Here is a 25752-nt window from a genome sequence, read left to right on the forward strand (position 1 = left end):
TATGTGTGTGTGACTGGGTCTGTATGTCTGTATGTGTGTGTGACTGGGTCTGTATGTCTGTATGTGTTTGTGACTGGGTCTGTATCTGTATGTGACTGGGTCTGTATGTGTGTGTGACTGGGTCTGTATGTCTGTATGTGTGTGTGACTGGGTCTGTATCTGTGTGTGACTGAGTCTGTATGTGTGTGTGACTGGGTCTGTATGTGTGTGTGACTGGGTCTGTATGTGTATGTGACTGGGTCTGTATGTCTGTATCTGTGTGTGACTGGGTCTGTATGTGTGTGTGACTGGGTCTGTATGTCTGTATCTGTGTGTGACTGGGTCTGTATGCCTGTATGTGTGTGTCACTGGTTCTGTATGTCTGTATGTGTGTGTGAATGAGTCTGTATGTCTGTATGTGTGTGTGACTGGGTCTGTATCTGTGTGTGACTGGGTCTGTATGTGTATGTGACTATGTCTGTATCTGTGTGTGACTGGGTCTGTATGTCTGTATGTGTGTGTGACTGGGTCTGTATCTGTGTGTGACTGGGTCTGTATGTCTGTATCTGTGTGTGACTGGGTCTGTATGTGTGTGTGACTGTGTCTGTATCTGTATGTGACTGGGTCTGTATGTCTGTATGTGTGTGTGACTGGGTCTGTATCTGTGTGTGACTGGGTCTGTATGTCTGTATGTGTTTGTGACTGGGTCTGTATCTGTATGTGACTGGGTCTGTATGTCTGTATGTGTGTGTGACTGGGTCTGTATGTGTGTGTGACTGGGTCTGAGTGTCTGTATCTGTGTGTGACTAGGTCTGTATGTCTGTATATGTATGTGACTGGGTCTGTATCTGTATGTGACTGGGTCTGTATGTCTGTATGTGTGTGTGACTGGGTCTGTATGTGTGTGTGACTGGGTCTGAGTGTCTGTATTTGTGTGTGACTAGGTCTGTATGTCTGTATATGTATGTGACTGGGTCTGTATGTGTGTGTGACTGGGTCTGTATGTCTGTCTGTATGTGTGTGTGATTGGGTCTGTATGTCTGTATCTGTGTGTGACTGGGTCTGTATGTGTGTGTGACTGGGTCTGTATGTCTGTATCTGTGTGTGACTGGGTCTGTATCTGTGTGTGACTGGGTCTGTATCTGTGTGTGACTGGGTCTGTATGTCTGTATCTGTGTGTGTGACTGGGTCTGTGTGTGACTGGGTCTGTATCTGTATGTCACTGGATCTGTATGTCTGTATGTGTGTGAGACTGGGTTTGTATGTGTTTGTGACTGGGTCTGTATGTGTGTGTGACTGGGTCAGTATGTCTGTATCTGTATGTGACTGAGTCTGTATCTGTATGTGACTGGGTCTGTATGTCTGTATGTGTGTGTGACTGGGTCTGTATGTGTGTGTGACTGGGTCTGTATGTCTGTATCTGTATGTGACTGAGTCTGTATCTGTATGTGACTGGGTCTGTATCTGTATGTGACTGGGTCTGTATCTGTATGTGACTGGGTCTATATGTCTGTATGTGTGTGTGACTGGGTCTGTATGTCTGTATGTGTGTGTGACTGGGTCTGTATGTCTGTATGTGTGTGTGACTGGGTCTGTATCTGTGTGTGACTGAGTCTGTATGTGTGTGTGACTGGGTCTGTATGTGTGTGTGACTGGGTCTGTATTTGTATGTGACTGGGTCTGTATGTCTGTATCTGTGTGTGACTGGGTCTGTATGCCTGTATGTGTGTGTCACTGGTTCTGTATGTCTGTATGTGTGTGTGAATGGGTCTGTATGTCTGTATGTGTGTGTGACTGGGTCTGTATGTGTGTGTGTGACTGGGTCTGTATGTCTGTATCTGTGTGACTGGGTCTGTATGTGTATGTGACTGGGTCTGTATATCTGTATCTGTGTGTGACTGGTCTGTATGTGTGTGTGACTGGGTCTGTATGTCTGTATGTGTGTGTGACTGGGTCTGTATCTGTGTGTGACTGGGTCTGTATCTGTATGTGACTGGGTCTGTATGTCTGTATCTGTGTGTGACTGGGTCTGTATGTCTGTATGTGTGTGTGACTGGGTCTGTATGTCTGTATCTGTATGTGACTGGGTCTGTATGTGTGACAGTGTGTGACTGGATCTGTATGTGTGTGTGACTGGGTCTGTATGTCTGTATCTGTGTGTGACTGGGTCTGTATGCCTGTATGTGTGTGTGACTGGGTCTGTATCTGTATGTGACTGGGTCTGTATCTGTATGTGACTGGGTCTGTATGTCTGTATGTGTGTGTGACTGGGTCTGTATGTGTGTGTGACTGGGTCTGAGTGTCTGTATTTGTGTGTGACTAGGTCTGTATGTCTGTATATGTATGTGACTGGGTCTGTATGTGTGTGTGACTGGGTCTGTATGTCTGTCTGTATGTGTGTGTGATTGGGTCTGTATGTCTGTATCTGTGTGTGACTGGGTCTGTATGTGTGTGTGACTGGGTCTGTATGTCTGTATCTGTGTGTGACTGGGTCTGTATCTGTGTGTGACTGGGTCTGTATCTGTGTGTGACTGGGTCTGTATGTCTGTATCTGTGTGTGTGACTGGGTCTGTGTGTGACTGGGTCTGTATCTGTATGTCACTGGATCTGTATGTCTGTATGTGTGTGTGACTGGGTCTGTATGTCTGTATCTGTGTGTGACTGGGTCTGTATCTGTGTGTGACTGGGTCTGTATGTGTGTGTGACTGGGTCAGTATGTCTGTATCTGTATGTGACTGAGTCTGTATCTGTATGTGACTGGGTCTGTATGTGTGTGTGACTGGGTCTGTATGTCTGTATGTGTGTGTGACTGGGTCTGTATGTCTGTATGTGTGTGTGACTGGGTCTGTATGTCTGTATGTGTGTGTGACTGGGTCTGTATGTGTGTGTGACTGAGTCTGTATGTGTGTGTGACTGGGTCTGTATGTGTGTGTGACTGGGTCTGTATGTGTATGTGACTGGGTCTGTATGTCTGTATCTGTGTGTGACTGGGTCTGTATGTGTGTGTGACTGGGTCTGTATGTGTATGTGACTGGGTCTGTATGTCTGTATGTGTGTGTGACTGGGTCTGTATGTCTGTATCTGTGTGTGACTGGGTCTGTATGTCTGTATCTGTGTGTGACTGGGTCTGTATGCCTGTATGTGTGTGTCACTGGTTCTGTATGTCTGTATGTGTGTGTGAATGGGTCTGTATGTCTGTATGTGTGTGTGACTTGGTCTGTATGTCTGTATGTGTGTATGACTGGGTCTGTATGTCTGTATGTGTGTGTGACTGGGTCTGTATCTGTATGTGACTGGGTCTGTATCTGTATGTGACTGGGTCTGTATGTCTGTATCTGTGTGTGACTGGGTCTGTATGTCTGTATGTGTGTGTGACTGGGTCTGTATGTGTGTGTGACTGGGTCTGAGTGTCTGTATCTGTGTGTGACTAGGTCTGTATGTCTGTATATGTATGTGACTGGGTCTGTATGTGTGTGTGACTGGGTCTGTATGTCTGTATGTGTGTGTGACTGGGTCTGTATGTCTGTATGTGTGTGTGACTGGGTCTGTATGTCTGTATGTGTGTGTGACTGGGTCTGTATGTCTGTATGTGTGTGTGACTGGGTCTGTATGTCTGTATGTGTGTGTGACTGGGTCTGTATGTCTGTATGTGTGTGTGACTGGGTCTGTATGTCTGTATGTGTTTGTGACTGGGTCTGTATCTGTATGTGACTGGGTCTGTATGTGTGTGTTACTGGGTCTGTATGTCTGTATGTGTGTGTGACTGGGTCTGTATCTGTGTGTGACTGAGTCTGTATGTGTGTGTGACTGGGTCTGTATGTGTGTGTGACTGGGTCTGTATGTGTATGTGACTGGGTCTGTATGTCTGTATCTGTGTGTGACTGGGTCTGTATGTGTGTGTGACTGGGTCTGTATGTCTGTATCTGTGTGTGACTGGGTCTGTATGCCTGTATGTGTGTGTCACTGGTTCTGTATGTCTGTATGTGTGTGTGAATGAGTCTGTATGTCTGTATGTGTGTGTGACTGGGTCTGTATCTGTGTGTGACTGGGTCTGTATGTGTATGTGACTATGTCTGTATCTGTGTGTGACTGGGTCTGTATGTCTGTATGTGTGTGTGACTGGGTCTGTATCTGTGTGTGACTGGGTCTGTATGTCTGTATCTGTGTGTGACTGGGTCTGTATGTGTGTGTGACTGTGTCTGTATCTGTATGTGACTGGGTCTGTATGTCTGTATGTGTGTGTGACTGGGTCTGTATCTGTGTGTGACTGGGTCTGTATGTCTGTATGTGTTTGTGACTGGGTCTGTATCTGTATGTGACTGGGTCTGTATGTCTGTATGTGTGTGTGACTGGGTCTGTATGTGTGTGTGACTGGGTCTGAGTGTCTGTATCTGTGTGTGACTAGGTCTGTATGTCTGTATATGTATGTGACTGGGTCTGTATCTGTATGTGACTGGGTCTGTATGTCTGTATGTGTGTGTGACTGGGTCTGTATGTGTGTGTGACTGGGTCTGAGTGTCTGTATTTGTGTGTGACTAGGTCTGTATGTCTGTATATGTATGTGACTGGGTCTGTATGTGTGTGTGACTGGGTCTGTATGTCTGTCTGTATGTGTGTGTGATTGGGTCTGTATGTCTGTATCTGTGTGTGACTGGGTCTGTATGTGTGTGTGACTGGGTCTGTATGTCTGTATCTGTGTGTGACTGGGTCTGTATCTGTGTGTGACTGGGTCTGTATCTGTGTGTGACTGGGTCTGTATGTCTGTATCTGTGTGTGTGACTGGGTCTGTGTGTGACTGGGTCTGTATCTGTATGTCACTGGATCTGTATGTCTGTATGTGTGTGAGACTGGGTTTGTATGTGTTTGTGACTGGGTCTGTATGTGTGTGTGACTGGGTCAGTATGTCTGTATCTGTATGTGACTGAGTCTGTATCTGTATGTGACTGGGTCTGTATGTCTGTATGTGTGTGTGACTGGGTCTGTATGTCTGTATGTGTGTGTGACTGGGTCTGTATGTCTGTATGTGTGTGTGACTGGGTCTGTATGTCTGTATCTGTGTGTGACTGGGTCTGTATGTCTGTATCTGTGTGTGTGACTGGGTCTGTGTGTGACTGGGTCTGTATCTGTATGTCACTGGATCTGTATGTCTGTATGTGTGTGAGACTGGGTTTGTATGTGTTTGTGACTGGGTCTGTATGTGTGTGTGACTGGGTCAGTATGTCTGTATCTGTATGTGACTGAGTCTGTATCTGTATGTGACTGGGTCTGTATGTCTGTATGTGTGTGAGACTGGGTTTGTATGTGTTTGTGACTGGGTCTGTATGTGTGTGTGACTGGGTCTGTATGTCTGTATCTGTATGTGACTGAGTCTGTATCTGTATGTGACTGGGTCTGTATCTGTATGTGACTGGGTTTGTATCTGTATGTGACTTGGTCTGTATGTCTGTATGTGTGTGTGACTGGGTCTGTATGTCTGTATGTGTGTGTGACTGGGTCTGTATGTGTGTGTGACTGGGTCTGAGTGTCTGTATCTGTGTGTGACTAGGTCTGTATGTCTGTATATGTATGTGACTGGGTCTGTATGTGTGTGTGACTGGGTCTGTATGTCTGTATGTGTGTGTGACTGGGTCTGTATGTCTGTATCTGTGTGTGACTGGGTCTGTATGTGTGTGTGACTGGGTCTGTATGTCTGTATCTGTGTGTGACTGGGTCTGTATCTGTGTGTGACTGGGTCTGTATGTCTGTATCTGTGTGTGTGACTGGGTCTGTGTGTGACTGGGTCTGTATCTGTATGTCACTGGGTCTGTATGTCTGTATGTGTGTGAGACTGGGTTTGTATGTGTTTGTGACTGGGTCTGTATGTGTGTGTGACTGGGTCTGTATGTCTGTATCTGTATGTGACTGAGTCTGTATCTGTATGTGACTGGGTCTGTATCTGTATGTGACTGGGTCTGTATCTGTATGTGACTGGGTCTATATGTCTGTATGTGTGTGTGACTGGGTCTGTATGTCTGTATGTGTGTGTGACTGGGTCTGTATGTCTGTATGTGTGTGTGACTGGGTCTGTATCTGTGTGTGACTGAGTCTGTATGTGTGTGTGACTGGGTCTGTATGTGTGTGTGACTGGGTCTGTATTTGTATGTGACTGGGTCTGTATGTCTGTATCTGTGTGTGACTGGGTCTGTATGCCTGTATGTGTGTGTCACTGGTTCTGTATGTCTGTATGTGTGTGTGAATGGGTCTGTATGTCTGTATGTGTGTGTGACTGGGTCTGTATGTGTGTGTGTGACTGGGTCTGTATGTCTGTATCTGTGTGACTGGGTCTGTATGTGTATGTGACTGGGTCTGTATATCTGTATCTGTGTGTGACTGGTCTGTATGTGTGTGTGACTGGGTCTGTATGTCTGTATGTGTGTGTGACTGGGTCTGTATCTGTGTGTGACTGGGTCTGTATCTGTATGTGACTGGGTCTGTATGTCTGTATCTGTGTGTGACTGGGTCTGTATGTCTGTATGTGTGTGTGACTGGGTCTGTATGTCTGTATCTGTATGTGACTGGGTCTGTATGTGTGACAGTGTGTGACTGGATCTGTATGTGTGTGTGACTGGGTCTGTATGTCTGTATCTGTGTGTGACTGGGTCTGTATGCCTGTATGTGTGTGTGACTGGGTCTGTATCTGTATGTGACTGGGTCTGTATCTGTATGTGACTGGGTCTGTATGTCTGTATGTGTGTGTGACTGGGTCTGTATGTGTGTGTGACTGGGTCTGAGTGTCTGTATTTGTGTGTGACTAGGTCTGTATGTCTGTATATGTATGTGACTGGGTCTGTATGTGTGTGTGACTGGGTCTGTATGTCTGTCTGTATGTGTGTGTGATTGGGTCTGTATGTCTGTATCTGTGTGTGACTGGGTCTGTATGTGTGTGTGACTGGGTCTGTATGTCTGTATCTGTGTGTGACTGGGTCTGTATCTGTGTGTGACTGGGTCTGTATCTGTGTGTGACTGGGTCTGTATGTCTGTATCTGTGTGTGTGACTGGGTCTGTGTGTGACTGGGTCTGTATCTGTATGTCACTGGATCTGTATGTCTGTATGTGTGTGTGACTGGGTCTGTATGTCTGTATCTGTGTGTGACTGGGTCTGTATCTGTGTGTGACTGGGTCTGTATGTGTGTGTGACTGGGTCAGTATGTCTGTATCTGTATGTGACTGAGTCTGTATCTGTATGTGACTGGGTCTGTATGTGTGTGTGACTGGGTCTGTATGTCTGTATGTGTGTGTGACTGGGTCTGTATGTCTGTATGTGTGTGTGACTGGGTCTGTATGTCTGTATGTGTGTGTGACTGGGTCTGTATGTGTGTGTGACTGAGTCTGTATGTGTGTGTGACTGGGTCTGTATGTGTGTGTGACTGGGTCTGTATGTGTATGTGACTGGGTCTGTATGTCTGTATCTGTGTGTGACTGGGTCTGTATGTGTGTGTGACTGGGTCTGTATGTCTGTATGTGTGTGTGACTGGGTCTGTATGTCTGTATCTGTGTGTGACTGGGTCTGTATGTCTGTATCTGTGTGTGACTGGGTCTGTATGCCTGTATGTGTGTGTCACTGGTTCTGTATGTCTGTATGTGTGTGTGAATGGGTCTGTATGTCTGTATGTGTGTGTGACTTGGTCTGTATGTCTGTATGTGTGTGTGACTGGGTCTGTATGTCTGTATGTGTGTGTGACTGGGTCTGTATCTGTATGTGACTGGGTCTGTATCTGTATGTGACTGGGTCTGTATGTCTGTATCTGTGTGTGACTGGGTCTGTATGTCTGTATGTGTGTGTGACTGGGTCTGTATGTGTGTGTGACTGGGTCTGAGTGTCTGTATCTGTGTGTGACTAGGTCTGTATGTCTGTATATGTATGTGACTGGGTCTGTATGTGTGTGTGACTGGGTCTGTATGTCTGTATGTGTGTGTGACTGGGTCTGTATGTCTGTATGTGTGTGTGACTGGGTCTGTATGTCTGTATGTGTGTGTGACTGGGTCTGTATGTCTGTATGTGTGTGTGACTGGGTCTGTATGTCTGTATGTGTTTGTGACTGGGTCTGTATCTGTATGTGACTGGGTCTGTATGTGTGTGTTACTGGGTCTGTATGTCTGTATGTGTGTGTGACTGGGTCTGTATCTGTGTGTGACTGAGTCTGTATGTGTGTGTGACTGGGTCTGTATGTGTGTGTGACTGGGTCTGTATGTGTATGTGACTGGGTCTGTATGTCTGTATCTGTGTGTGACTGGGTCTGTATGTGTGTGTGACTGGGTCTGTATGTCTGTATCTGTGTGTGACTGGGTCTGTATGCCTGTATGTGTGTGTCACTGGTTCTGTATGTCTGTATGTGTGTGTGAATGAGTCTGTATGTCTGTATGTGTGTGTGACTGGGTCTGTATCTGTGTGTGACTGGGTCTGTATGTGTATGTGACTATGTCTGTATCTGTGTGTGACTGGGTCTGTATGTCTGTATGTGTGTGTGACTGGGTCTGTATCTGTGTGTGACTGGGTCTGTATGTCTGTATCTGTGTGTGACTGGGTCTGTATGTGTGTGTGACTGTGTCTGTATCTGTATGTGACTGGGTCTGTATGTCTGTATGTGTGTGTGACTGGGTCTGTATCTGTGTGTGACTGGGTCTGTATGTCTGTATGTGTTTGTGACTGGGTCTGTATCTGTATGTGACTGGGTCTGTATGTCTGTATGTGTGTGTGACTGGGTCTGTATGTGTGTGTGACTGGGTCTGAGTGTCTGTATCTGTGTGTGACTAGGTCTGTATGTCTGTATATGTATGTGACTGGGTCTGTATGTGTGTGTGACTGGGTCTGTATGTCTGTATGTGTGTGTGACTGGGTCTGTATGTCTGTATCTGTGTGTGACTGGGTCTGTATGTGTGTGTGACTGGGTCTGTATGTCTGTATATGTATGTGACTGGGTCTGTATGTGTGTGTGACTGGGTCTGTATGTCTGTATGTGTGTGTGACTGGGTCTGTATGTCTGTATGTGTGTGTGACTGGGTCTGTATGTCTGTATGTGTGTGTGACTGGGTCTGTATGTCTGTATGTGTGTGTGTGACTGGGTCTGTATGTCTGTATGTGTGTGTGACTGGGTCTGTATGTCTGTATGTGTTTGTGACTGGGTCTGTATCTGTATGTGACTGGGTCTGTATGTGTGTGTGACTGGGTCTGTATGTCTGTATGTGTGTGTGACTGGGTCTGTATCTGTGTGTGACTGAGTCTGTATGTGTGTGTGACTGGGTCTGTATGTGTGTGTGACTGGGTCTGTATGTGTATGTGACTGGGTCTGTATGTCTGTATCTGTGTGTGACTGGGTCTGTATGCCTGTATGTGTGTGTCACTGGTTCTGTATGTCTGTATGTGTGTGTGACTTGGTCTGTATGTGTGTGTGACTGGGTCTGTATGTGTATGTGACTATGTCTGTATCTGTGTGTGACTGGGTCTGTATGTGTGTGTGACTGGGTCTGCATGTCTGTATGTGTGTGTGACTGGGTCTGTATGTGTGTGTGACTGGGTCTGTATCTGTGTTTGACTGGGTCTGTATGTCTGTATCTGTGTGTGACTGGGTCTGTATGTGTGTGTGACTGTGTCTGTATCTGTATGTGACTGGGTCTGTATGTCTGTATGTGTGTGTGACTGGGTCTGTATCTGTGTGTGACTGGGTCTGTATGTCTGTATGTGTTTGTGACTGGGTCTGTATCTGTATGTGACTAGGTCTGTATGTCTGTATCTGTGTGTAACTGGGTCTGTATGTCTGTATGTGTGTGTGACTGGGTCTGTATGTGTGTGTGACTGGGTCTGAGTGTCTGTATCTGTGTGTGACTAGGTCTGTATGTCTGTATATGTATGTGACTGGGTCTGTATGTGTGTGTGACTGGGTCTGTGTGTCTGTATGTGTGTGTGACTCGGTCTGTATGTCTGTATCTGTGTGTGACTGGGTCTGTATGTGTGTGTGACTGGGTCTGTATGTCTGTATCTGTGTGTGACTGGGTCTGTATCTGTGTGTGACTGGGTCTGTATCTGTGTGTGACTGGGTCTGTATGTCTGTATCTGTGTGTGTGACTGGGTCTGTGTGTGACTGGGTCTGTATCTGTATGTCACTGGGTCTGTATGTCTGTATGTGTGTGAGACTGGGTTTGTATGTGTTTGTGACTGGGTCTGTATGTGTGTGTGACTGGGTCTGTATGTCTGTATCTGTATGTGACTGAGTCTGTATCTGTATGTGACTGGGTCTGTATCTGTATGTGACTGGGTCTGTATCTGTATGTGACTGGGTCTGTATGTCTGTATCTGTGTGTGACTGGGTCTGTATCTGTATGTGACTGGGTCTGTATGTCTGTATGTGTGTGTGACTGGGTCTGTATGTCTGTATGTGTGTGTGACTGGGTCTGTATCTGTGTGTGACTGAGTCTGTATGTGTGTGTGACTGGGTCTGTATGTGTGTGTGACTGGGTCTGTATTTGTATGTGACTGGGTCTGTATGTCTGTATCTGTGTGTGACTGGGTCTGTATGCCTGTATGTGTGTGTCACTGGTTCTGTATGTCTGTATGTGTGTGTGAATGGGTCTGTATGTCTGTATGTGTGTGTGACTGGGTCTGTATGTGTGTGTGTGACTGGGTCTGTATGTCTGTATCTGTGTGACTGGGTCTGTATGTGTATGTGACTGGGTCTGTATATCTGTATCTGTGTGTGACTGGGTCTGTATGTGTGTGTGACTGGGTCTGTATGTCTGTATGTGTGTGTGACTGGGTCTGTATCTGTGTGTGACTGGGTCTGTATCTGTATGTGACTGGGTCTGTATGTCTGTATGTGTGTGTGACTGGGTCTGTATCTGTGTGTCACTGGGTCTGTATGTCTGTATGTGTTTGTGACTGAGTCTGTATCTGTATGTGACTGGGTCTGTATCTGTATGTGACTGGGTCTGTATCTGTATGTGACTGGGTCTGTATGTCTGTATCTGTGTGTGACTGGGTCTGTATCTGTGTGTGACTGGGTCTGTATGTGTGTGTGACTGGGTCTGTATGTCTGTATGTGTGTGTGACTGGGTCTGTATGTGTATGACTGGGTCTGTATGTCTGTATCTGTATGTGACTGGTTCTGTATGTGTGTGTGACTGGGTCTGTATGTGTGTGTGACTGGGTCTGTATGTGTTTGTGACTGGGTCTGTATGTCTGTATCTGTATGTGACTGGGTCTGTATGTGTGTGTGACTAGGTCTGTATGTCTGTATCTGTATGTGACTGGGTCTGTATGTGTGTGTGACTGGGTCTGTATGTCTGTATGTGTGTGTGACTGGGTCTGTATGTGTGTGTGACTGGGTCTGTATGTCTGTATGTGTGTGTGACTGGGTCTGTATCTGTGTGTGACTGGGTCTGTATCTGTATGTGACTGGGTCTGTATCTGTATGTGACTTGGTCTGTATGTCTGTATCTGTGTGTGTGTGACTGGGTCTGTATCTGTGTGTGACTGGGTCTGTATATCTGTATCTGTGTGTGACTGGGTCTGTATATCTGTATCTGTGTGTGACTGGGTCTGTATGTCTGTATCTGTGTGTGACTGGGTCTGTATGTGTGTGTGACTGTGTCTGTATCTGTATGTGACTGGGTCTGTATGTCTGTATGTGTGTGTGACTGGGTCTGTATCTGTGTGTGACTGGGTCTGTATGTGTTTGTGACTGGGTCTGTATCTGTATGTGACTGGGTCTGTATGTCTGTATCTCTGTGTGACTGGGTCTGTATGTCTGTATGTGTGTGTGACTGGGTCTGTATGTGTGTGTGACTGGGTCTGAGTGTCTGTATCTGTGTGTGACTGGGTCTGTATGTGTGTGTGACTGGGTCTGTATGTGTGTGTGACTGGGTCTGTATGTGTGTGTGACTGGGTCTGTATGTCTGTATCTGTATGTGACTGGGTCTGTATGTGTGTGTGACTAGGTCTGTATGTCTGTATCTGTATGTGACTGGGTCTGTATGTGTGTGTGACTGGGTCTGTATGTCTGTATGTGTGTGTGACTGGGTCTGTATGTGTGTGTGACTGGGTCTGTATGTCTGTATCTGTGTGTGACTGGGTCTGTATCTGTGTGTGACTGGGTCTGTATCTGTATGTGACTGGGTCTGTATCTGGTTGTGACTGGGTCTGTATCTGTATGTGACTGGGTCTGTATCTGTATGTGACTTGGTCTGTATGTCTGTATCTGTGTGTGTGTGACTGGGTCTGTATCTGTGTGTGACTGGGTCTGTATATCTGTATCTGTGTGTGACTGGATCTGTATGTCTGTATGTGTGTGTGACTGGGTCTGTATGTGTGTGTGACTGGGTCTGTATGTGTGTGTGACTGGGTCTGTATCTGTGTGACTGGGTCTGTATGTGTGTGTAACTGGGTCTGTATGTCTGTATCTGTGTGACTGGGTCTGTATGTGTGACAGTGTGTGACTGGATCTGTATGTGTGTGTGACTGGATCTGTATGTCTGTATGTGTGTGTGACTGGGTCTGTATGTCTGTATCTGTGTGTGACTGGGTCTGTATGTGTGTGTGACTGGGTCTGTATGTCTGTATCTGTGTGTGACTGGGTCTGTATCTGTGTGTGACTGGGTCTGTATCTGTATGTGACTGGGTCTGTATTTCTATCTGTGTGTGTGACTGGGTCTGTGTGTGACTGGGTCTGTATCTGTATGTGACTGGGTCTGTATGTCTGTATGTGTGTGAGACTGGGTCTGTATGTGTCTGTGACTGGGTCTGTATGTGTGTGTGACTGGGTCTGTATGTCTGTATCTGTATGTGACTGAGTCTGTATCTGTATGTGACTGGGTCTGTATGTCTGTATGTGTGTGTGACTGGGTCTGTATGTGTTTGTGCCTGGGTCTGTATGTGTGTGTGACTGGGTTTGGATGTCTGTATGTGTGTGTGACTGGGTCTGTATGTGTGTGTGACTGGGTCTGTATCTGTGTGTGACTGGGTCTGTATCTGTATGTGACTGGGTCTGTATCAGTATGTGACTGGGTCTGTATGTCTGTATGTGTGTGTGACTGGATCTGTATGTCTGTATGTGTGTGTGACTGGGTCTGTATGTCTGTATGTGTGTGTGACTGGGTCTGTATGTCTGTATGTGTGTGTGACTGGGTCTGTATCTGTGTGTGTCTGAGTCTGTATGTGTGTGTGTCTGAGTCTGTATGTGTGTGTGACTGGGTCTGTATGTGTGTGTGACTGGGTCTGTATGTGTATGTGACTATGTCTGTATCTGTATCTGTGTGTGACTGGGTCTGTATGTGTGTGTGACTGGGTCTGCATGTCTGTATGTGTGTGTGACTGGGTCTGTATGTCTGTATGTGTGTGTGACTGGATCTGTATCTGTGTGTGACTGGGTCTGTATGTCTGTATGTGTTTGTGACTGGGTCTGTATCTGTATGTGACTGGGTCTGTATCTGTATGTGACTGGGTCTGTATGTCTGTATCTGTGTGTGACTGGGTCTGTATGTCTGTATGTGTGTGTGCCTGGGTCTGTATGTGTGTGTGACTGGGTCTGAGTGTCTGTATCTGTGTGTGACTAGGTCTGTATGTCTGTATATGTATGTGACTGGGTCTGTATGTGTGTGTGACTGGGTCTGTATGTCTGTATGTGTGTGTGACTGGGTCTGTATGTCTGTATCTGTGTGTGACTGGGTCTGTATGTCTGTATCTGTGTGTGACTGGGTCTGTATCTGTATGTCACTGGGTCTGTATGTCTGTATGTGTGTGAGACTGAGTTTGTATGTGTTTGTGACTGGGTCTGTATGTCTGTATCTGTATGTGACTGGGTCTGTATCTGTATGTGACTGGGTCTGTATCTGTATGTGACTGGGACTGTATCTGTATGTGACTGGGTACGTATGTCTGTATGTGTGTGTGACTGGGTCTGTATGTCTGTATGTGTGTGTGACTGGGTCTGTATGTCTGTATGTGTGTGTGACTGGGTCTGTATGTCTGTATGTGTGTGTGACTGGGTCTGTATCTGTGTGTGACTGGGTCTGTATATGTGTGTGACTGGGTCTGTATGTGTGTGTGACTGGGTCTGTATGTGTGTGTGAATGGGTCTGTATGTGTGTGTGAATGGGTCTGTATGTCTGTATCTGTGTGACTGGGTCTGTATGTGTGTGTGACTGGGTCTGTATGTCTATATCTGTGTGTGACTGGGTCTGTATGCCTGTATGTGTGTGTGACTGGGTCTGTATGTCTGTATGTGTGTGTGAATGGGTCTGTATGTCTGTATGTGTGTGTGTGACTGGGTCTGTATGTCTGTATCTGTGTGACTGGGTCTGTATGTGTGTGTGACTGGGTCTGTATGTCTGTATCTGTGTGTGACTGGGTCTGTATGTCTGTATCTGTATGTGCCTGGGTCTGTATGTGTGTGTGACTGGGTCTGTATGTCTGTATGTGTGTGTGACTGGGTCTGTATGTGTGTGTGACTGGGTCTGTATGTGTGTGTGACTGGGTCTGTATCTGTATGTGACTGGGTCTGTATCTGTATGTGACTGGGTCTGTATGTCTGTATGTGTGTGTGACTGGGTCTGTATGTCTGTATGTGTGTGTGACTGGGTCTGTATGTCTGTATGTGTGTGTGACTGGGTCTGTATGTGTGTGTGACTGAGTCTGTATGTGTGTGTGACTGGGTCTGTATGTGTGTTTTACTGGGTCTGTATGTGTATGTGACTATGTCTGTATCTGTGTGTGACTGGGTCTGTATGTGTGTGTGACTGGGTCTGCATGTCTGTATGTGTGTGTGACTGGGTCTGTATGTCGGTATGTGTGTGTGACTGGGTCTGTATCTGTGTGTGACTGGGTCTGTATGTCTGTATCTGTGTGTGACTGGGTCTGTATGTCTGTATGTGTGTGTGACTGTGTCTGTATCTGTATGTGACTGGGTCTGTATGTCTGTATGTGTGTGTGACTGGGTCTGTATCTGTGTGTGACTGGGTCTGTATGTCTGTATGTGTGTGTGACTGGGTCTGTATCTGTGTGTGACTGGGTCTGTATGTCTGTATCTGTGTGTGACTGGGTCTGTATGTCTGTATGTGTGTGTGACTGGGTCTGTATGTGTGTGTGACTGGGTCTGAGTGTCTGTATCTGTGTGTGACTAGGTCTGTATGTCTGTATATGTATGTGACTGGGTCTGTATGTGTGTGTGACTGGGTCTGTATGTCTGTATGTGTGTGTGACTGGGTCTGTATGTCTGTATCTGTGTGTGACTGGGTCTGTATGTGTGTGTGACTGGGTCTGTATGTCTGTATCTGTGTGTGACTGGGTCTGTATCTGTGTGTGACTGGGTCTGTATGTCTGTATCTGTGTGTGTGACTGGGTCTGTGTGTGACTGGGTCTGTATCTGTATGTGACTGTGTCTGTATGTCTGTATGTGTGTGAGACTGGGTCTGTATGTGTTTGTGACTGGGTCTGTATGTGTGTGTGACTGGGTCTGTATGTCTGTATCTGTATGTGACTGAGTCTGTATCTGTGTGTGACTGGGTCTGTATCTGTATGTGACTGGGTCTGTATCTGTATGTGACTGGGTCTGTATGTCTGTATGTGTGTGTGACTGGGTCTGTATGTCTGTATGTGTGTGTGACTGGGTCTGTATGTCTGTATGTGTGTGTAACTGGGTCTGTATGTCTGTATGTGTGTGTGACTGGGTCTGTATCTGTGTGTGACTGGGTCTGTATGTGTGTGTGACTGGGTCTGTATGTCTGTATGTGTGTGTAACTGGGTCTGTATGTCTGTATGTGTGTGTGACTGGGTCTGTATGTGTATGTGACTGGGTCTGTATGTCTGTATCTGTGTGTGACTGGGTCTGTATGTCTGTATCTGTGTGTGACTGGGTCTGTATGTCTGTATGTGTGTGTGAATGGGTCTGTATCTGTGTGTGACTGGGTCTGTATGTCTGTATCTGTGTGTGACTGGGTCTGTATGTCTGTATGTGTGTGTGACTGTGTCTGTATCTGTATGTGACTGGGTCTGTATGTCTGTATGTGTGTGTGACTGGGTCTGTATCTGTGTGTGACTGGGTCTGTATGTCTGTATGTGTTTGTGACTGGGTCTGTATCTGTATGTGACTGGGTCTGTATCTGTATGTGACTGGGTCTGTATGTGTGTATCTCTGTGTGACTGGGTCTGTATGTCTGTATGTGTGTGTGACTGGGTCTGTATGTGTGTGTGACTGGGTCTGAGTGTCTTTATCTGTGTGTGACTGGGTCTGTATGTGTGTGTGACTGGGTCTGTATGTGTGTGTGACTGGGTCTGTATGTCTGTATCTGTATGTGACTGGGTCTGTATGTGTGTGTGACTAGGTCTGTATGTCTGTATCTGTATGTGACTGGGTCTGTATGTGTGTGTGACTGGGTCTGTATGTCTGTATGTGTGTGTGACTGGGTCTGTATGTGTGTGTGACTGGGTCTGTATGTCTGTATCTGTGTGTGACTGGGTCTGTATCTGTGTGTGACTGGGTCTGTATCTGGTTGTGACTGGGTCTGTATCTGGTTGTGACTGGGTCTGTATCTGTATGTGACTGGGTCTGTATCTGTATGTGACTTGGTCTGTATGTCTGTATCTGTGTGTGTGTGACTGGGTCTGTATCTGTGTGTGACTGGATCTGTATATCTGTATCTGTGTGTGACTGGATCTGTATGTCTGTATGTGTGTGTGACTGGGTCTGTATGTGTGTGTGACTGGGTCTGTATGTGTGTGTGACTGGGTCTGTATGTGTCTGTGACTGGGTCTGTATCTGTGTGACTGGGTCTGTATGTGTGTGTAACTGGGTCTGTATGTCTGTATCTGTGTGACTGGGTCTGTATGTGTGACAGTGTGTGACTGGATCTGTATGTGTGTGTGACTGGGTCTGTATGTGTGTGTGACTGGGTCTGTATGTCTGTATCTGTGTGTGACTGGGTCTGTATCTGTGTGTGACTGGGTCTGTATCTGTATGTGACTGGGTCTGTATCTGTATGTGACTTGGTCTGTATGTCTGTATCTGTGTGTGTGTGACTGGGTCTGTATCTGTGTGTGACTGGGTCTGTATATCTGTATCTGTGTGTGACTGGGTCTGTATATCTGTATCTGTGTGTGACTGGGTCTGTATGTCTGTATCTGTGTGTGACTGGGTCTGTATGTGTGTGTGACTGTGTCTGTATCTGTATGTGACTGGGTCTGTATGTCTGTATGTGTGTGTGACTGGGTCTGTATCTGTGTGTGACTGGGTCTGTATGTGTTTGTGACTGGGTCTGTATCTGTATGTGACTGGGTCTGTATGTCTGTATCTCTGTGTGACTGGGTCTGTATGTCTGTATGTGTGTGTGACTGGGTCTGTATGTGTGTGTGACTGGGTCTGAGTGTCTGTATCTGTGTGTGACTGGGTCTGTATGTGTGTGTGACTGGGTCTGTATGTGTGTGTGACTGGGTCTGTATGTGTGTGTGACTGGGTCTGTATGTCTGTATCTGTATGTGACTGGGTCTGTATGTGTGTGTGACTAGGTCTGTATGTCTGTATCTGTATGTGACTGGGTCTGTATCTGTATGTGACTGGGTCTGTATCTGTATGTGACTGGGTCTGTATGTCTGTATCTCTGTGTGACTGGGTCTGTATGTCTGTATGTGTGTGTGACTGGGTCTGTATGTGTGTGTGACTGGGTCTGAGTGTCTGTATCTGTGTGTGACTGGGTCTGTACGTGTGTGTGACTGGGTCTGTATGTGTGTGTGACTGGGTCTGTATGTCTGTATCTGTATGTGACTGGGTCTGTATGTGTGTGTGACTAGGTCTGTATGTCTGTATCTGTATGTGACTGGGTCTGTATGTGTGTGTGACTGGGTCTGTATGTCTGTTTGTGTGTGTGACTGGGTCTGTATGTGTGTGTGACTGGGTCTGTATGTCTGTATCTGTGTGTGACTGGGTCTGTATCTGTGTGTGACTGGGTCTGTATCTGTATGTGACTGGGTCTGTATCTGGTTGTGACTGGGTCTGTATCTGTATGTGACTGGGTCTGTATCTGTATGTGACTTGGTCTGTATGTCTGTATCTGTGTGTGTGTGACTGGGTCTGTATCTGTGTGTGACTGGATCTGTATATCTGTATCTGTGTGTGACTGGATCTGTATGTCTGTATGTGTGTGTGACTGGGTCTGTATGTGTGTGTGACTGGGTCTGTATGTGTGTGTGACTGGGTCTGTATGTGTCTGTGACTGGGTCTGTATCTGTGTGACTGGGTCTGTATGTGTGTGTGACTGGGTCTGTATGTCTGTATCTGTGTGACTGGGTCTGTATGTGTGACAGTGTGTGACTGGATCTGTATGTGTGTGTGACTGGATCTGTATGTCTGTATGTGTGTGTGACTGGGTCTGTATGTCTGTATCTGTGTGTGACTGGGTCTGTATGTGTGTGTGACTGGGTCTGTATGTCTGTATCTGTGTGTGACTGGGTCTGTATCTGTGTGTGACTGGGTCTGTATCTGTATGTGACTGGGTCTGTATTTCTATCTGTGTGTGTGACTGGGTCTGTGTGTGACTGGGTCTGTATCTGTATGTGACTGGGTCTGTATGTCTGTATGTGTGTGAGACTGGGTCTGTACGTGTTTGTGACTGGGTCTGTATGTGTGTTTGACTGGGTCTGTATGTCTGTATCTGTATGTGACTGAGTCTGTATCTGTATGTGACTGGGTCTGTATCTGTATGTGACTGGGTCTGTATCTGTATGTGACTGGGTCTGTATGTCTGTATGTGTGTGTGACTGGGTCTGTATGTCTGTATGTGTGTGTGACTGGGTCTGTATGTCTGTATGTGTGTGTGACTGGGTCTGTATCTGTGTGTGACTGAGTCTGTATGTGTGTGTGACTGGGTCTGTATGTGTGTGTGACTGGGTCTGTATGTGTATGTGACTGGGTCTGTATGTCTGTATCTGTGTGTGAGTGGGTCTGTATGTGTGTGTGACTGGGTCTGTATGTCTGTATGTGTGTGTGACTGGGTCTGTATCTGTGTGTGACTGGGTCTGTATGTCTGTATCTGTGTGTGACTGGGTCTGTATGTCTGTATGTGTGTGTGACTGTGTCTGTATCTGTATGTGACTGGGTCTGTATGTCTGTATGTGTGTGTGACTGGGTCTGTATGTCTGTATGTGTGTGTGACTGGATCTGTATATCTGTATCTGTGTGTGACTGGATCTGTATGTCTGTATGTGTGTGTGACTGGGTCTGTATGTGTGTGTGACTGGGTCTGTATGTGTGTGTGACTGGGTCTGTATGTGTCTGTGACTGGGTCTGTATCTGTGTGACTGGGTCTGTATGTGTGTGTAACTGGGTCTGTATGTCTGTATCTGTGTGACTGGGTCTGTATGTGTGACAGTGTGTGACTGGATCTGTATGTGTGTGTGACTGGGTCTGTATGTGTGTGTGACTGGGTCTGTATGTCTGTATCTGTGTGTGACTGGGTCTGTATCTGTGTGTGACTGGGTCTGTATCTGTATGTGACTGGGTCTGTATCTGTATGTGACTTGGTCTGTATGTCTGTATCTGTGTGTGTGTGACTGGGTCTGTATCTGTGTGTGACTGGGTCTGTATATCTGTATCTGTGTGTGACTGGGTCTGTATATCTGTATCTGTGTGTGACTGGGTCTGTATGTCTGTATCTGTGTGTGACTGGGTCTGTATGTGTGTGTGACTGTGTCTGTATCTGTATGTGACTGGGTCTGTATGTCTGTATGTGTGTGTGACTGGGTCTGTATCTGTGTGTGACTGGGTCTGTATGTGTTTGTGACTGGGTCTGTATCTGTATGTGACTGGGTCTGTATGTCTGTATCTCTGTGTGACTGGGTCTGTATGTCTGTATGTGTGTGTGACTGGGTCTGTATGTGTGTGTGACTGGGTCTGAGTGTCTGTATCTGTGTGTGACTGGGTCTGTATGTGTGTGTGACTGGGTCTGTATGTGTGTGTGACTGGGTCTGTATGTGTGTGTGACTGGGTCTGTATGTCTGTATCTGTATGTGACTGGGTCTGTATGTGTGTGTGACTAGGTCTGTATGTCTGTATCTGTATGTGACTGGGTCTGTATCTGTATGTGACTGGGTCTGTATCTGTATGTGACTGGGTCTGTATGTCTGTATCTCTGTGTGACTGGGTCTGTATGTCTGTATGTGTGTGTGACTGGGTCTGTATGTGTGTGTGACTGGGTCTGAGTGTCTGTATCTGTGTGTGACTGGGTCTGTACGTGTGTGTGACTGGGTCTGTATGTGTGTGTGACTGGGTCTGTATGTCTGTATCTGTATGTGACTGGGTCTGTATGTGTGTGTGACTAGGTCTGTATGTCTGTATCTGTATGTGACTGGGTCTGTATGTGTGTGTGACTGGGTCTGTATGTCTGTTTGTGTGTGTGACTGGGTCTGTATGTGTGTGTGACTGGGTCTGTATGTCTGTATCTGTGTGTGACTGGGTCTGTATCTGTGTGTGACTGGGTCTGTATCTGTATGTGACTGGGTCTGTATCTGGTTGTGACTGGGTCTGTATCTGTATGTGACTGGGTCTGTATCTGTATGTGACTTGGTCTGTATGTCTGTATCTGTGTGTGTGTGACTGGGTCTGTATCTGTGTGTGACTGGATCTGTATATCTGTATCTGTGTGTGACTGGATCTGTATGTCTGTATGTGTGTGTGACTGGGTCTGTATGTGTGTGTGACTGGGTCTGTATGTGTGTGTGACTGGGTCTGTATGTGTCTGTGACTGGGTCTGTATCTGTGTGACTGGGTCTGTATGTGTGTGTGACTGGGTCTGTATGTCTGTATCTGTGTGACTGGGTCTGTATGTGTGACAGTGTGTGACTGGATCTGTATGTGTGTGTGACTGGATCTGTATGTCTGTATGTGTGTGTGACTGGGTCTGTATGTCTGTATCTGTGTGTGACTGGGTCTGTATGTGTGTGTGACTGGGTCTGTATGTCTGTATCTGTGTGTGACTGGGTCTGTATCTGTGTGTGACTGGGTCTGTATCTGTATGTGACTGGGTCTGTATTTCTATCTGTGTGTGTGACTGGGTCTGTGTGTGACTGGGTCTGTATCTGTATGTGACTGGGTCTGTATGTCTGTATGTGTGTGAGACTGGGTCTGTACGTGTTTGTGACTGGGTCTGTATGTGTGTGTGACTGGGTCTGTATGTCTGTATCTGTATGTGACTGAGTCTGTATCTGTATGTGACTGGGTCTGTATCTGTATGTGACTGGGTCTGTATCTGTATGTGACTGGGTCTGTATGTCTGTATGTGTGTGTGACTGGGTCTGTATGTCTGTATGTGTGTGTGACTGGGTCTGTATGTCTGTATGTGTGTGTGACTGGGTCTGTATCTGTGTGTGACTGAGTCTGTATGTGTGTGTGACTGGGTCTGTATGTGTGTGTGACTGGGTCTGTATGTGTATGTGACTGGGTCTGTATGTCTGTATCTGTGTGTGAGTGGGTCTGTATGTGTGTGTGACTGGGTCTGTATGTCTGTATGTGTGTGTGACTGGGTCTGTATCTGTGTGTGACTGGGTCTGTATGTCTGTATCTGTGTGTGACTGGGTCTGTATGTCTGTATGTGTGTGTGACTGTGTCTGTATCTGTATGTGACTGGGTCTGTATGTCTGTATGTGTGTGTGACTGGGTCTGTATCTGTGTGTGACTGGGTCTGTATGTCTGTATGTGTTTGTGTCTGGGTCTGTATCTGTATGTGACTGGGTCTGTATCTGTATGTGACTGGGTCTGTATGTCTGTATGTGTGTGTGACTGGGTCTGTATGTCTGTATCTGTGTGTGACTAGGTCTGTATGTCTGTATCTGTATGTGACTGGGTCTTTATGTGTGTGTGACTGGGTCTGTATGTCTGTATCTGTGTGTGACTGGGTCTGTATATGTGTGTGACTGGGTCTGTATGTCTGTATCTGTGTGTGACTGGGTCTGTATCTGTGTGTGACTGGGTCTGTATCTGTATGTGACTGGGTCTGTATGTGTGTGTGACTGGGTCTGTATGTGTTTGTGACTGGGTCTGTATGTGTGTGTGACTGGGTCTGTATGTCTGTATCTGTATGTGACTGGGTCTGTATCTGTATGTGACTGGGTCTGTATCTGTATGTGACTGGGTCTGTATGTCTGTATCTGTGTGTGACTGGGTCTGTATCTGTGTGTGACTGGGTCTGTATGTGTGTGTGACTGGGTCTGTATGTCTGTATGTGTGTGTGACTGGGTCTGTATGTGTGTGTGACTGGGTCTGTAAGTCTGTATCTGTATGTGACTGGGTCTGTATGTGTGTGTGACTGGGTCTGTATGTGTGTGTGACTGGGTCTGTATGTGTGTGTGACTGGGTCTGTATGTCTGTATCTGTATGTGACTGGGTCTGTATGTGTGTGTGACTGGGTCTGTATGTCTGTATGTGTGTGTGACTGGATCTGTATGTGTGTGTGACTGGGTCTGTATGTCTGTATGTGTGTGTGACTGGATCTGTATGTGTGTGTGACTGGGTCTGTATGTCTGTATCTGTGTGTGACTGGGTCTGTATCTGTGTGTGACTGGGTCTGTATCTGGTTGTGACTGGGTCTGTATCTGTATGTGACTGGGTCTGTATCTGTGTGTGACTGGGTCTGTATATCTGTATCTGTGTGTGACTGGATCTGTATGTCTGTATGTGTGTGTGACTGGGTCTGTATGTGTGTGTGACTGGGTCTGTATGTGTCTGTGACTGGGTCTGCATCTGTGTGACTGGGTCTGTATGTGTGTGTGACTGGGTCTGTATGTCTGTATCTGTGTGACTGGGTCTGTATGTGTGACAGTGTGTGACTGGATCTGTATGTGTGTGTGACTGGGTCTGTATGTCTGTATGTGTGTGTGACTGGGTCTGTATGTCTGTATGTGTGTGTGACTGGGTCTGTATGTCTGTATGTGTGTGTGACTGGGTCTGTATATCTGTATCTGTTTGTGACTGGGTCTGTATGTCTGTATCTGTGTGTGACTGGGTCTGTATGTGTGACAGTGTGTGACTGGATCTGTATGTGTGTGTGACTGGGTCTGTATGTGTGTGTGACTGGGTCTGTATGTGTGTGTGACTGGGTCTGTATGTGTGTATCTGTGTGACTGGGTCTGTATGTGTTTGTGACTGGGTCTGTATGTCTGTATCTGTATGTGACTGGGTCTGTATGTGTGACAGGGTGTGACTGGATCTGTATGTGTGTGTGACTGGGTCTGTATGTCTGTATGTGTGTGTGACTGGGTCTGTATGTCTGTATCTGTATGTGACTGGGTCTGTATGTGTGACAGTGTGTGACTGGATCTGTATGTGTGTGTGACTGGGTCTGTATGTCTGTATGTGTGTGTGACTGGGTCTGTATGTCTGTATGTGTGTGTGACTGGGTCTGTATGTCTGTATGTGTGTGTGACTGGGTCTGTATGTCTGTATCTCTGTGTGACTGGGTCTGTATGTCTGTATGTGTGTGTGACTGGGTCTGTATGTCTGTATCTGTATGTGACTGGGTCTGTATGTGTGACAGTGTGTGACTGGATCTGTATGTGTGTGTGACTGGGTCTGTATGTCTGTATGTGTGTGTGACTGGGTCTGTATGTGTGTGTGACTGGGTCTGTATGTCTGTATGTGTGTGTGACTGGGTCTGTATGTCTGTATCTGTATGTGACTGGGTCTGTATGTGTGACAGTGTGTGACTGGATCTGTATGTGTGTGTGACTGGGTCTGTATGTCTGTATGTGTGTGTGACTGGGTCTGTATGTCTGTATGTGTGTGTGACTGGGTCTGTATGTCTGTATGTGTGTGTGACTGGGTCTGTATATCTGTATCTGTTTGTGACTGGGTCTGTATGTCTGTATCTGTGTGTGACTGGGTCTGTATGTGTGACAGTGTGTGACTGGATCTGTATGTGTGTGTGACTGGGTCTGTATGTGTGTGTGACTGGGTCTGTATGTGTGTGTGACTGGGTCTGTATGTGTGTATCTGTGTGACTGGGTCTGTATGTGTTTGTGACTGGGTCTGTATGTCTGTATCTGTATGTGACTGGGTCTGTATGTGTGACAGTGTGTGACTGGATCTGTATGTGTGTGTGACTGGGTCTGTATGTGTGTATGTGTGTGTGACTGGGTCTGTATGTCTGTGTCTGTATGTGACTGGGTCTGTATGTGTGACAGTGTGTGACTGGATCTGTATGTGTGTGTGACTGGGTCTGTATGTGTGTGTGACTGGGTCTGCATGTCTGTATGTGTGTGTGACTGGGTCTGTATGTGTGTGTGACTGGGTCTGTATGTCTGTATCTGTGTGTGACTGGGTCTGTATCTTTGTGTGACTGGGTCTGTATCTGTATGTGACTGGGTCTGTATGTCTGTATCTGTGTGTGTGTGACTGGGTCTGTATCTGTGTGTGACTGGGTCTGTATGTCTGTATCTGTGTGTGACTGGGTCTGTATGTGTGTGTGACTGGGTCTGTATGTGTGTGTGACTTGGTCTGTATGTCTGTATCTGTGTGACTGGGTCTGTATGTGTTTGTGACTGGGTCTGTATGTGTGACAGTGTGTGACTGGATCTGTATGTGTGTGTGACTGGGTCTGTATGTGTGACAGTGTGTGACTGGATCTGTATGTGTGTGTGACTGGATCTGTATGTGTGTGTGACTGGGTCTGTATGTCTGTATGTGTGTGTGACTGGGTCTGTATGTCTGTATGTGTGTGTGACTGGGTCTGTATGTGTGTGTGACTGGGTCTGTATGTCTGTATGTGTGTGTGACTGGGTCTGTATGTGTGACAGTGTGTGACTGGATCTGTATGTGTGTGTGACTGGGTCTGTATGTCTGTATGTGTGTGTGACTGGGTCTGTATGTCTGTATGTGTGTGTGACTGGGTCTGTATGTCTGTATGTGTGTGTGACTGGGTCTGTATGTCTGTATGTGTGTGTGACTGGGTCTGTATATCTGTATCTGTGTGTGACTGGGTCTGTATGTCTGTATCTGTGTGTGACTGGATCTGTATGTGTGTGTGACTGGGTCTGTGTCTGTGTGTGACTGGGTCTGTATGTGTGTGTGACTGGGTCTGTATGTGTGTGTGTGACTGGGTCTGTATGTCTGTATCTGTATGTGACTGGGTCTGTATGTGTGACAGTGTGTGACTGGATCTGTATGTGTGTGTGACTGGGTCTGTATGTCTGTATCTGTATGTGACTGGGTCTGTGTGTGACAGTGTGTGACTGGATCTGTGGGTCTGTATGTCTGTATCTGTGTGTGACTGGGTCTGTATGTCTGTATCTGTATGTTACTGGGTCTGTATGTGTGACAGTGTGTGACTGGATCTGTATGTGTGTGTGACTGGGTCTGTATGTCTGTATGTGTGTGTGACTGGGTCTGTATGTCTGTATGTGTGTGTGACTGGGTCTGTATGTCTGTATGTGTGTGTGACTGGGTCTGTATGTCTGTATGTGTGTGTGACTGGGTTTGTATGTGTGTGTGACTGGGTCTGTATGTGTGTGTGACTGGGTCTGTATGTCTGTATCTGTATGTGACTGGGTCTGTATGTGTGACAGTGTGTGACTGGATCTGTATGTGTGTGTGACTGGGTCTGTATGTCTGTATGTGTGTGTGACTGGGTCTGTATGTCTGTATGTGTGTGTGACTGGGTCTGTATGTCTGTATGTGTGTGTGACTGGGCCTGTATGTCTGTATGTGTGTGTGCCTGGGTCTGTATGTGTGTGTGACTGGGTCTGTATGTCTGTATGTGTGTGTG

General features: G+C 46.6%; 1 protein-coding gene across 2 annotated transcripts in view; it reads left to right on the top strand.

Moving 5' to 3' along the window:
* RPS6KA5 (ribosomal protein S6 kinase A5) overlaps nt 1–25752 on the top strand; it is a 121256-nt gene that overhangs the window by 94206 nt on the left and 1298 nt on the right. The window lies entirely within an intron of this gene.

Source organism: Taudactylus pleione, unplaced genomic scaffold (genome assembly GCF_031769625.1).
Source record: "Taudactylus pleione unplaced genomic scaffold, aTauple2 ptg000660l, whole genome shotgun sequence".
NCBI lineage: Eukaryota > Metazoa > Chordata > Amphibia > Anura > Myobatrachidae > Taudactylus > Taudactylus pleione.